Source organism: Leucoraja erinacea, chromosome 8, assembly GCF_028641065.1.
Source record: "Leucoraja erinacea ecotype New England chromosome 8, Leri_hhj_1, whole genome shotgun sequence".
NCBI classification, from domain to species: Eukaryota; Metazoa; Chordata; class Chondrichthyes; order Rajiformes; family Rajidae; genus Leucoraja; species Leucoraja erinaceus.
This window is the reverse complement of record NC_073384.1, coordinates 6,540,900-6,553,672: the sequence shown is the minus strand read 5'-3', so window position 1 is coordinate 6,553,672 and position 12,773 is coordinate 6,540,900. Positions and strand designations below refer to the sequence as shown.

The window sequence follows — 12,773 nt, the reverse complement described above, 5'->3', positions numbered from 1 at the left end:
TATTAAGCAATCTTCACTTACTGATAATATATAATTTTAATTTTTTTTGACTTATTGATTATTATTAATTTCAAAATATAATTATCTTCCTGCCTTCGACAGGAATCTGTACTGGAAACAAAGCAGAATATACCTTTTCAATATTTATTTTAAAGTTGAGAAGTTGTTGCAGTTTTTAATGAGATGCGTAGTGTGTATTTGGAACTTGTTCTATCATCTTACTGTAGTCACTTCATTCACTGTAAGTATTAAATAACATTATTGTGTCTAAAATTTGTCAATTAAGGCTGTGATATGTCACGGCTTGCTTTACATGAACATTAATCTTCACTCCCAAGCCTCACCCACTTCCTTTACTGCAAAATGCCTTTCACTCTATGTTCTGTCTGTAAATGTCCTCCTCTTCTGGCTTCTTCGAGCTAGATTCTTCCCACAGCACTTGAAAATAATTGCGTAGTAAGGGACTGCAGATGCTCGTTTACACAGAAGCTCGACACAGAATGCTGGAGAAACTCAGCAGGACAGGCAGCATCTCTGGATAGAAGGAGTGGGTGACGTTTCGGGTTGAATCCCTTCTTCAGACGGAGAGTCAGGGGAGAGGGAGACACAGAGATAAGGAAGTGTAGGGTGTGAAAACGAGATATCAAAGAGGATGAGGTCCAAAGAAAATGTATCATTGTTAGCTGGGAGAAAGTTACAACGAAGCATACAGGGATAAATTTTAACCAGGGGGACAGTCAGACTGGTCGAAGAACTAAGAAGGGGGAAGGATGGAGATAGAGGGAAAGTAAGGGTTACTTGAAGTTAGAGAAGTCAACAGTCATACAATACGTTAGAACTTTACTTATCCAACGAGGTGTAAGCTACCCAAGCGAAATATGAGGTGATGTTCCTTTAATTTGTGTTGGGCCTCATTCTGACAGTGGAGGAGGCCAGAATTATTTATTTACCTTATTTATCTATATCTATATAATATTAAAACTCTGGCTGGCTGTGTGTGTGTGTGTTTCTGCCTGACTTGTGGGTGCCAGCCTTTGATTCGTTGCTACGCCAACACCAGACCCAGAAACGCTGAGTTTTTTTCCATTTCGGTAGAGATTTCACTTTTCATTCAAAGTATCCACTCCTCATTAAATTTTGTCGTGTTTATGTACACATTTTAAATTAAATCCTTCTCCCCCCCTACTCACTCATTTTGTCGCCTCCTGCTGGCCAGCGACCATAACGGCTGCTGGCGCCCGCCTCTCGCCTCTCGCCTCAAAGACGCCATTTAATAACAGCCGCACTGCTGAGTGCTGGAATCTTATGTTCGGGAACGGCTTGAGTTGGAGGACCACGTCTCCCGTGGGGGCTACGGGTAGGGAACGGTTCGTTGGGGGAGCAGACCCAACGGGTCTGCACTTGGTCTAGTTTTTATTTAAAATCTGCTGATTTCCGCATGAAATACGTATTGAAGGCAAATACCTGAGGCTTTGCCCTTACAGCTGGGGCAAAATCTGAGTAGTGCAACATTTCCATTTGCTTTATTAAAACGTTTGGGGTAAACAGCACAAGCTGTGCATTTTGACTGGAAGGTTACTAGTGTTTGTGGTCCAAAGTCTTACCTTCATTTTGATTAGCTTAAAGTGGTTATCGTGTTCCTATCTGAAGACGTTTTAACATATTAGAGGTTCAAGAAAACATTCAAGAGGTTGTTTGAGAATTTAAATGAAAATGAGTTGCCAGACAAGATAATAATAATAATACATTTTCTTTGTATAGCGCTTTTCAAGGACTCAAAGTCGCTTAACATGGTGAGTCAAGAACAAAACAAAATAGAGCAGTAAGACAGAGATGCAAAGGGGAGGGGGACATGGGACTAAGGGTATGCGGAGGTGAAGAGATGGGTCTTGAGGCGGGACTGGAAGATGGTGAGGGACTCAGAAGTTCGGATCAATTGTGGGAGGGAGTTCCAGAGCCTGGGAGCTGCCCTGGAGAAGGCTCTGTCTCCAAAAGTGCAGAGGTTGGATTTCAGAATGGAGAGGAGACCGGCTGAAATGGATCTGAGGGACCGTGAGGGTTGGTAGGGGGAGATGAGGTCAGTGAGATAAGGGGGGGGGGGGCAAGTGGTTGAGGGCTTTGTAGGTGAGTACCAGGATTTTGTAAATGATCCGGTGGGAAATGGGAAGCCAGTGAAGTTCTTTGAGGACTGGGGTGATGTGGTGCCAAGATTTGGTATGGGTAATGAGTCGTGCGGCTGCATTCTGGACCAGTTGGAGTCGGTTGATGTTGCTGGAATTAATGCCAAAGAGAAGAGAGTTACAGTAGTCCAGTCGGGAGGAGATGAAGGCATGGATGAGTCTTTCAGCAGCGGGGGGTGTGAGAGAGGGTCTGATTTTGGCAATGTTGTGGAGGTGAAAAAATTATGTTTTGACAACATGGCAGATGTGAGGCTCAAGGGAGAGGGTTGAGTCAAAGATCACGCCAAGGTTGCGGGCCTGAGGAGAAGGGGAGACAGTGGTGCCGTCAATAGTAAGAGTGGGGTTGTTAATTTTGGTAAGTGTTGATTTGGAGCCAATGAGGAGAAATTCTGTTTTGTTACTGTTTAATTTAAGGAAGTTGAGTTGCATCCAAGATTTGATGGCTGACAGGCAGGAGTTGATATGGGAGAGAGGGGGGTGGTGGGGGGACTTGGTGCTGAGATAGATCTGGGTGTCATCAGCATAGCAATGGAAGTCCAGTTTGAAGTGACGGATTATATGACCAAGATAGATGACACACATGAAACTAATGTTGACACATATCTTTAATTAATTGTTCTTTTTATTTTATTCAGTCTTTGTGTAAGAAACATGTATATTTTACCCAGAATAGGGGAATCAAGAACAAGAAAACATAGGTTTAAGGTGAGAGGGGCAAGATTTAATGGGTTTGATGGGCCGAATGGCCTAATTCTTCTCCTATGACCTTATGACAGGTACAAGGATAGGAAAGGTTTGGAGCATTATGGGCCAGACATAGGCAAATGGAATTAGATCAGATGGGACATCTTGGCCTGCATGGACAAGTTGGGCCGAAGGGCCTCTTTTCACGGTGCATGATTCTGACATGATTGTAAGTATATAACAATGGATTTGGCTTGGTTGCAAATGATGTTGTGAAAATACACAAAATGTCACTGGAAAAATGGCTGAATGAGAGAGGGTTGAGTGATGGAGAATTTCTATGGTCCAAAAATAGATGCTGACCACCTAATTACGAGGTCTAATGTTTAGCATTTTGCCATATTTTTTATCAGAGGAAGTAAAAATAGAACTTCAAGCAGAACAGTGAATTCCTTTTGATCAGCAAACATCTGTGCCTATCATTGTGTTCCTTTTTTTTCTTAAAGCAGCTTAATTGTTGCTTGGGGGAGGGATTATGGCTAGAACAACTAAAATGTTTGTAAAGCCATTTGTGTATAGTACTTGAAGCAATTGCTGAGACTCGACTTTCATTTATGCTTTCACTATTTCTAAACAGGGTCTGATTAAGGTTGCAGAAGATCACAAGATATGCATCCCTCTATTAGTTCAATGATTGCTTGGACTTGCATTCTATGTCATGTCCTTTGACTTCCCTTCCAACAGCTTCCCTCTGTGGCTCATTTCCAGCCTGAGGGAGTTTACATAATTCTTTCAGTAAAATTTTCAGCAGTTCCCACAGTGTCAAGGGCTGACTCAGACTTCAGTCTTTTAATTGAACAATTCTGCATCTATTTTGTGCGTTTGTTTCATGTTTTGTTTTGTCTTAAAAACTACTCTGGGGAATAGGGAGAAAGAAACACTTATGACCTACCCATACTGTGACGACTTGTTTTAGGAACTTGTGTGTGTTAACTCTTTAGGGCAGCACAGAGGTAAAATTGCTGCCTTAAGGGCCTGTCCCACTGTACGAGGTAATTCAAGAGTTCTCCCGAGTTTCCCCTGATTCGAACTCGGAGAATTACGGTAATAGGCGTTCGTAAGTACTCGGGGCTCTCGTGGACATTTTTCACAGTGCTGAAAAAACTTCACGAGCTTACCGCGTTTCCCAAGTACCTGCCGTTAGCGTTACGAGCCACTAAGAAAGGTCCCAAGCTCCGACGTACCCACTACGTACATTCTACGCACTTACCACGAGTTTGATTTTTTTTTTAAACTCGGGAGAGCTCTTGGGTAAACTCGTATAGTGGGACAGGGCCCTACAATGCCAGAGACCCGGGTTCGATCTTGACTAAGGGTGCTGCCTGTTCAGAGTTTGAATGTTCTCTCTGTGACTGCATAGGTTTCCTCCCACGTTCTAAAATTTGTGTAGGTTGTAGGTTAATTGGCTTCTGTAAATTTCCCTAGTGTGCACGATAGGACAGAGTGTATGGGTGATCGCTGGTCAGCACAGTCTCAGTGGGACGTATCACTGATGGGGATGAGTCCGAGTATAGAAGAGAGATCGAGCAACAGTCCATATGGTGCCAGCACAATAACCTGGCCCTCAACACCAGCAAAACCAAGGAACTGATTGTGGACTTTGGAAGGAGTAGGATAGGGACCCACAGCCCCGTTTATATCAACGGGTCAATGGTTGAAAGGGTCAAGAGCTTCAAATTCCTGGGCGTGCACATCTCTGAAGATCTTTCCTGGTCCGAGAACACTGATGAAATTATCACAAAAGCACATCAGCGCCTCTACTTCCTGAGAAGATTACGGAGAGTCGGTTTGTCAAGGAGGACTCTCTCTAACTTCTACAGGTGCACAGTCGAGAGCATGCTGACCGGTTGCATCGTGGCTTGGTTCGGCAATTTGAGCGCCCTGGAGAGGAAGAGACTACAAAAGGTAGTAAACACTGCCCAGCCCATCATCGGCTCTGACCTTCCTTCCATCGAGGGGATTTATCGAAGTCGCTGCCTCAAAAAGGCTGGCAGTATCATCAAAGACCCACACCATCCTGGCCACACACTCATCTCCCTGCTGCCTTCAGGTAGAAGGTACAGGAGCCTGAAGACTGCAACAGTCAGGTTCAGGAATAGCTACTTCCCCACAGGCATCAGGCTATTAAACCTGGCTCGGACAAAACTCTGAACATTAATAACCCATTATTTGTTATTTGCACTTTATCAGTTTATTTATTCATGTGTTTTGTAGTCAATGCCTACTATATTCTGTGTGCTGAAGCAAAGCAAGAATTTCATTGTCCTATCAGGGACACGTGACAATAAACTCACTTGAACTTGAATGTCCTGAAGGCCTGTTTCCATGCTACATCTCTAAACTAAACTAAACTAAACTAAAGTAAACTAAATCATAAAAGTGTCACATTTATAATTTATTCAGGAATTGCTAAGAATGAAGAAAAATGCTATGCATTACCTTAACTACTAATATTTAGGATCATGGAAACCTCATTTCCATTTCAGATAAATATGTTTTAAAAATGGAGAATTAACTGGAAAAAATTTAGCGAATCACACTATGTACAATTGGAAACAAATTCCCTTAGCCAACAGTTTCAACCAAAGTTGCTTTGAAATCCAAAAAAGACCAAGTGCTGGAAGTAGCTCAGCAGGTCAGGCAGTATCTGTACATGGTTAGATGACGTTTTGGGTTGGGACCCTTTTTCAGACAGATTGACTACAATTAGTCTAAAGAAAGGTCCTGACCCGAAAGGTCGCACATCCACATTCCCCAGAGATGCTGCCTGACCTGCCGAGATCCTCCAGCACAGTATTTTTTTTTTTTTTTGCTCAAGGTCCCAGCATCTGCAGTCCCTTGTGTCCATAGAATAAGAATGACCATTTAATTAGAATTGGACAAGATTTGAGTTGTTAAACCAGTACGGTTTCAGTACATACTGTAGAAAAATACTGGAATAAATAGCATAGCTGTTGTTGTTGTTTGTCCTTCGTAGTCGAAGAAGACCATGACTTCAGTGTTTTTGTTTGTGGGTCCAGAGGTGACTGGTGAGACCGATCCGGGCCCGGAAGGCTCACCCGCATATGGGGACACAGTTGGGTGGGTGCTGCAGTAGGAGTTGAAGTGGCTCGAGCCTTTCTTCTGAGTTCCTGCGGTGCGAATCTTCTCAGCTTAACGCGCTCCTGTGGTGATCTTGCTTCGCCAAGTTGGGCGGTCCAGAGCAACGACTCCCAAGTAGCTTGTAAGGTAGTAAAATATCCTGCCATCCTTTGTGGAATATGTAGTGAAATGGGCATCAGGCAGGCAGTTTGTTTGCTCTTCTAGATGTGGTTGTGAGCCAAAATGTTGTATGTGTACACACTTCAAATCTTACTGGATAGTACATCAATGGACCTGTATATATCTATTATATATCAGAAACATGCTGTGAATGTACTTTGGGATGATAGATAATTTAATTTGGCACCATGACAACCATTTTAGAGCTCAACATTCCTGCCTGCACCTTCCCTTAACTCAGATGGTGGAACATATTTCAAGAATCAATAAAGAATTCCCCCTATTTCCACCAAACGTTTCTCATCCCTCATCTCCATGTCCCAGCGCACACACATAATGTGCACGTGGGCATCAAGCCATTGGCCACTGTCTATGGGGTCCATTGTGCCAACTGCACTTGAACCACCCTGTGTCTCTAGTCTCCAAGCTTGTAGAGATACTGCTGGAGACCCGGGTTCAATCTTGACCTTGGGTGCTGTCAGCGTGGAGTTTGCACATTCTCTCTGTGACCGCGTGAGTTTCCTCCCATATCCCAAAGACGTGCGGGTTTCTGGGTCAATTGGCCTCTGTAAAACAGCTCCTAGTGTGTAGAGAGTGCAGATTGGGTGAGTTGATGGTTGGCGCTTACTCGATGGGCCGAAGGGCATGTTTTCACACTGTATTTCTAAACTAAAATAAACTAAGAGGAAAGGAATAGGTGACGTTTCGGGCCGAGGCCCTTCTTCGGACTGAGAGTCGGAGAGAGGGAACCTAGAGGTATGAAAAGGTACAAAGAACAAACGAAAGAAAGCCCAGGTCAGAAAGGGCAGTGTGGGAATGGGAGGGGGAGTTAAAGATCGCATAGGTCAAGGCGGACTGAGCGGAGGTGTTCGGCAAAGCGATCACCAGTCTACCAGATTGGTCTCACTGATATATAGGAGTCCACCCCTAGAACAGCGGATAAGGTTGGAGGAGGTGTTACTGCTAATGATGTAACACATTAGAGCATTGCAGATCCTGTTCAGGTGCAGAGGATTGATTCATTGAGGGGACGCATTGTATGCAAAATGTCCTAAAGCAAACCAGTGGCGTGCTAAATGCATCCTTTCAATGTCTGGATAGCTGGGGAGAACCTCTGCAAACATGCACAATGGACACGGTGACTCATGGTATCACGACAAATTGAAAACTTTGTGTCATTTAGCAGAGATAGTTCTCGACAGATAATGCTGGAAGTAACTCAGCGGGCCAGGCTGCATCTCTGGAGAGAAGGAATGGTGACGTTTCGGGTCAAGATCCCTCTTCAGACAGAAGCTGCCTGAAAATCAGCAACGAAACTGGTGCATAAAGAGGACCAGGAAGAATGTGTGTTGAACCATCTTTAACTGCAGTTTCCTCCCCTGGAGATGTGTGTGAAAAGTCACTTTAAGTAATACACTGTTAAACAAAATCAAACTGCTGGAGGGACCCTGTAGGTCGAGCAGCATCAGTGGAGGGAAACAGCAAGATGGCGCCCAAGCCGGGGGACTCTCTGCGTGTTGGTCCCAGGAGCGGGTCTGCAATCATTCATACAATCGCTCCACTCCTTTATACCTCCATTCCAACAGCAGACCCTCGGACTATCTGTAACTGGACTTTAATAGACTTTGTCTTGCACCAGACCTTATTCGCTCTGTGCTGTATCTGTACACTCTGGGTGGCTTGATTGCAATCCATGTATAGCCTTTCCGCTGACTGGGTGGCACGCAACAAAAGGGTTTTTCACTGTACCTCAGTACACGTGACAATAAACTAAGCTAAACTACTCAGAAAAAGTGTGGAGTAACTCAGCGAGTCAGTCAGAACATGGACAGGCGATGTTTCGAGTCGGGACCCTTCTTCAGTCCCGACCCAAAACGTCACCCATCCATGGTCTCCAGAGATGCTTCCAGACCCGATGAGTTACTCCAGCACTTTGTGTCCATTGTTTTGGAAACCAGCATCTGCTGTTCCTTGTATTTACTATTAAACATAAACCTGACTCCCCACTTATCCACAATGGAGAAGTAAAATTTGCCACAAATCAACTTTCCTAACATAATTTAAAAATCCATGGCGTTTTGCATAGAAATAAACATTACATCCCATGGTGTATTCATTGGTTTTGCTTTGCTTTGCTCAGTGCTTCCAGAGAGTTCAGTCACAGTGGCAGCAGCATTACTAGTTTAGTTGAGTTGAGTTTATTGTCACGTGCAACGAGGTACAGTGAAAAGCTTTTGTTGAGCAGAAAGACGATATAAGATTACAATCGAGCCATCCACAGTTTACGATACAGGATAAAGACAATAACAGATATGACAAAATGGCGGCGGCGCGGGTATATCGCGATGCCCCGATGTCTCCCGAGAATTTTTGAATATGTATATATATTTATTGCTCATTATTCTATGTTCGCTCTTCTGGGTGAGATGCTAACTCCATTCCGTTGTCTCTGTACTGTACACTGCACAATAACAATAAAGATTGAATCTGAATCAGAATCTGAAGGTAAAGTCAAGGAAAGCTCGATTGAACATAGTCTGAGGTTCTCCAGTAAGGTAGATTGCCGCTCAGGACCACTCTCCGGTTGTTGATAGAATGGTTTAGTTGCCTGATAAGAGCAGGGGGAAAAACTGTCCCTGAATCTTGAGGTGTGCGTTTGCACACTTCTGTACCTCATGCCTGATGGGAGAAGAGTGAGTGCCCAGTGTGCGACTCGTCCTTGATTATGCTGCTGGCCTTGCCGAGGTGTAAATGGAGTCAGTGGAAGGTAGGTCGGTTTGTGTGATGGTCTGGACAACGTCCACAATTTACTGTAATTTCTTGCGGTCTTGAATGGAGCAGTTCCTAAACCATGCGGTGATGCATCCCGATAAAATGCTATATGTTAATATGACGCATCTCCCGCAATCAACCTTGAGGGCGTGGAAGGTGGTCGGGAGTTTTTGACCTTTAAGAGGTGCACTTTCCCTTTAAGAGGTACACTTTCCCTTTAAGAGGTGCACGCTAACTTTAACTGATGCTGGCAAGTTATAGCTTTCAACTTCTTGTCAAAGCCTGCAGTCAATCAAGTGTTTATGCTGACTGCATGCAGAAATCATAATAAGAGCATGAAGCTGGCACATTGCCTTCACCGCAATCAGTAGACGTTGGTTAATAGCATCCAGCAATCTTCCAGCCTGCTCTCAAATATCTTGATGGCTTGGTTGTACATTATATAGGCAAACGGCACGTTATATTATTGACCTCACGCAGTTCCGGAGAAATGTCTTCACCTTTGCATTTCTTTAAGCCGGAAAGAGTGCAGAGAAGATTTACGAGGATGTTGCCTAGACTTGAGGTCCTGAGCTATAGGGAGCGGTTGGGCAGGTGCGGGCTCTATTCCTTGGAGTGCAGGAGGGTGAAGGGTGATCTTATGAAGGTGTATAAGATCAATAGGGTAAATGCAGAGAATTATTTACCCAGAATTGGAGAATATAGAACCAAAGGACATAGGTTTAAGGCGAGGGGAGAAAGATTTATTAGGAAACTTTTTCCACACAGAGGTTGGTGGGTATATGGAGGTAATTGAGGCAGGTACTATAACAAAATTTAAAAGGCATTTGGACAGGTACATGGCTAGGAAAGGTTTAGAGGGATATGGGCCAAACGTGAGCAGGTTGGACTGGTGCATCTTGATGGACAAGGGCAAGTTGAGACAAAGGGTGTGTTTACGTGCCGTATGGCCCTAGGGCTCAATAAAACATTAATTTTCTTTAGAGATGGCCTTAGATGGGTGAAACAGAAAGTGCTGGAGGAACTCAGCAGGTCAGGTAGTAGAGAAGGTTCACCAGACTGATTCCTGGGATGTCAGGACTGTCTTATGAAGAAAGACTGGATAGACTTGGTTTATACTCTCTAGAATTTAGGAGATTGAGAGGGGATCTTATAGAAACTTACAAAATTCTTAAGGGGTTGGACAGGCTAGATGCAGGAAGATTGCTCCCAATGTTGGGGAAGTCCAGGACAAGGGGTCACAGCTTAAGGATAAGGGGGAAATCCTTTAAAACCGAGATGAGAAGAACTTTTTTCACACAGAGAGTGGTGAATCTCTGGAACTCTCTGCCGCAGAGGGTAGTCGAGGCCAGTTCATTGGTTATATTTAAGAGGGAGTTAGATGTGGCTCTTGTGGCTAAGGGGATCAGAGGGTATGGAGAGAAGGCAGGTACGGGATACCGAGTTGGATGATCAGCCATGATCATATTGAATGGCGGTGCAGGCTCGAAGGGCCGAATGGCCTACTCCTGCACCTAATTTCTATGTTTCTATCTGTGTAGGGAATGGGCAGGTGATGGGCCAGGAACCTTCTTCGGACTGATTGTGTTAGGGGAGGGGGCAGAAAGGTGGGGTGGGACAAAGCCTGACAAGTGTTTGCAGATGGGTGATGTAAGTGACAAAAACTAGAGGTGAAAAGGAATAAAAGGTTGTCGGATAAGGAGAGGAAGTGTGAATAAAGCCAGAGAGAGGGAGCGGGGGTGGCTAGGGCACAGGAAAGAGAGAGGGGGCAGCATGGACATTAGGATTAGAGAATTCAGTGTTCATACCGCTGGGTTGTAAGCCTTACGTCGAGGTCGATAGGTACTTGAGGTGATTGTGCAGAGATATGCCTTGTAACTATGTCACAGAATTGGTGCATTTTAGTCTTTAGACCTTAGACTTTGGAGATGCAGCATGGAAACAGACCCATCGGCCCACTGATCACCTCATACACTAACACTAGGGACAAACAATTTACAATTTTACGGAAGCCAATTAGTCTCCCTTTGGTCTTTGGAGTGTGGGTAGAAACCGGAGCACCCGGAGAAATCCCACGTGGTCACGGCGGGGGGGGGGCATACAAACTGTTCATAGAAACATAGAAATTAGGTGCAGGAGTAGGCCATTCGGCCCTTCGAGCCTGCACCGCCATTCAATATGATCATTGGTGATCATCCAACTCAGTATCCTGCCTTCTCTCCATACCCCCTGATCCCCTTAGCCACAAGGGCCACATCTAATTCCCTCTTAAATATAGCCAATGAACTGGCCTCAACTACCCTCTGTGGCAGAGAGTTCCAGAGATTCACCACTCTCTGTGTGAAAAAAGTTCTTCTCATCTCGGTTTTAAAGGATTTCCCCCTTATCCTTAGACAGCGCCCGTAGTCGGGATCGAACCTGGGTCTCTGGCGATGAAAGGCAACAACTCTACCACTGCGCCACCGTGCCGCCCAGTGTTACAGTTTAGCTCCATTAAGCTCTTCAGGATAATTTTTATCCCTTTCAGTCTGAAGAAGCCTGACAGTATGACATAAAAGACAACTGTGGGCGAAATGGGAGAAAATACCACTGGAACCAAAAGCGATTGTTCTTGGTGAGGAGCACCATCGCATTGTTAAAAATAATTTCATTTAGTGTTTCTAAAATTCTATTGCTGGCAATAAATCGAGTTAAATTATTTGAAGATAATGGAAACGTGAGCATTAGGATTTGCCTTGCATCAGCTGGAATGGTGGTGTGGCATGCAGCCAAATGAAACTGATTTAGTTGAGTGCTGTACAACCAGTGCTCTACAACTGGTGCCAACACTCAAGGCTTTTAATTATCTTTAAGAAAAGGCACAAGGTAATAAGTACTTTGAAATGGAATATATCCCATTCAAGTCATCACAAACCTGTTCAGCCAGAGCAGTTCTACTCTTTTTGTAATTTATAAGTGACTTTTTTTTTAACTTTGGGGCGGCATGGTGCAGCAGCGGTAGAGTTGCTGCCTCTTAGCACCAGAGAACCGGGTTCAATCCTGACTACGAGCGCTGTCTGTACGGAGTTTGTACCTTCTCCCTATGACCTACGTGGGTTTTCTCCTGGTGCTCTGGTTTCCTCCCACACTCCAAAGACGTGTAGGTTTTTTAGGCCTGGTAAAAGTGTAAATTGTCCCTAGTGTGTGTAGGATAGTGCTAGTGTGTGGAATCGCTGGTCGATATGGACTCGGTGGGCTGAAGGGCCTGTTTCTGTCTGTACGACGTTTGTCCGTTCTCCCCGTGACCGCGTGAGTTTTCTCCGGGTGCTTTAGCTTCCCTCCCACATTCCAAAGACGTACAGGTTTGGAGGTTAATTGGCTTTCGGTAAAATTAGATCATTGTCCCTAGTGTGTAGAATAGTGCTCGTGTACGAGGTTATTGTTGGTCGGCATGGACTTAGTGGGTCGAAGGGCCTGTTTCTGCACTGCATTTCTAAAGTATAAAGTCTAAAAAGTATCGTTTCATCTTCCCTTTTCATGATAGAAAATCACCATATGATGATTTCAATCATATACCTGTTGACTGCAATTGACTCATGGGAAGTGTTTCATTTATTACATGGTGCTATAAAAAAAAAGACTCAAAGTGCTGCAGTAACTCAGCGGGTCAGGCTGCATCGCTGCAGAACACGGATAGGTGACGTTTCAGGTCGGTTCTCTCCTTCTGACGAGATATCTCAAGGAGTCTGAAGAAGGGTCCCGACCCAAAACGTCGCCCATCCATGTTCTCAAGAGATGCTGCCTGACCCACTGAGATACTCCAGCACTGTGTCTTTT

The 12,773-nt window shown here is 44.5% G+C and overlaps 1 protein-coding gene across 4 annotated transcripts in view; it reads left to right on the top strand.

Annotated features, from left to right (window-relative positions):
- slx4ip (SLX4 interacting protein) overlaps positions 1-12,773 on the top strand; it is a 97,144-nt gene that overhangs the window by 77,862 nt on the left and 6,509 nt on the right. The window lies entirely within an intron of this gene.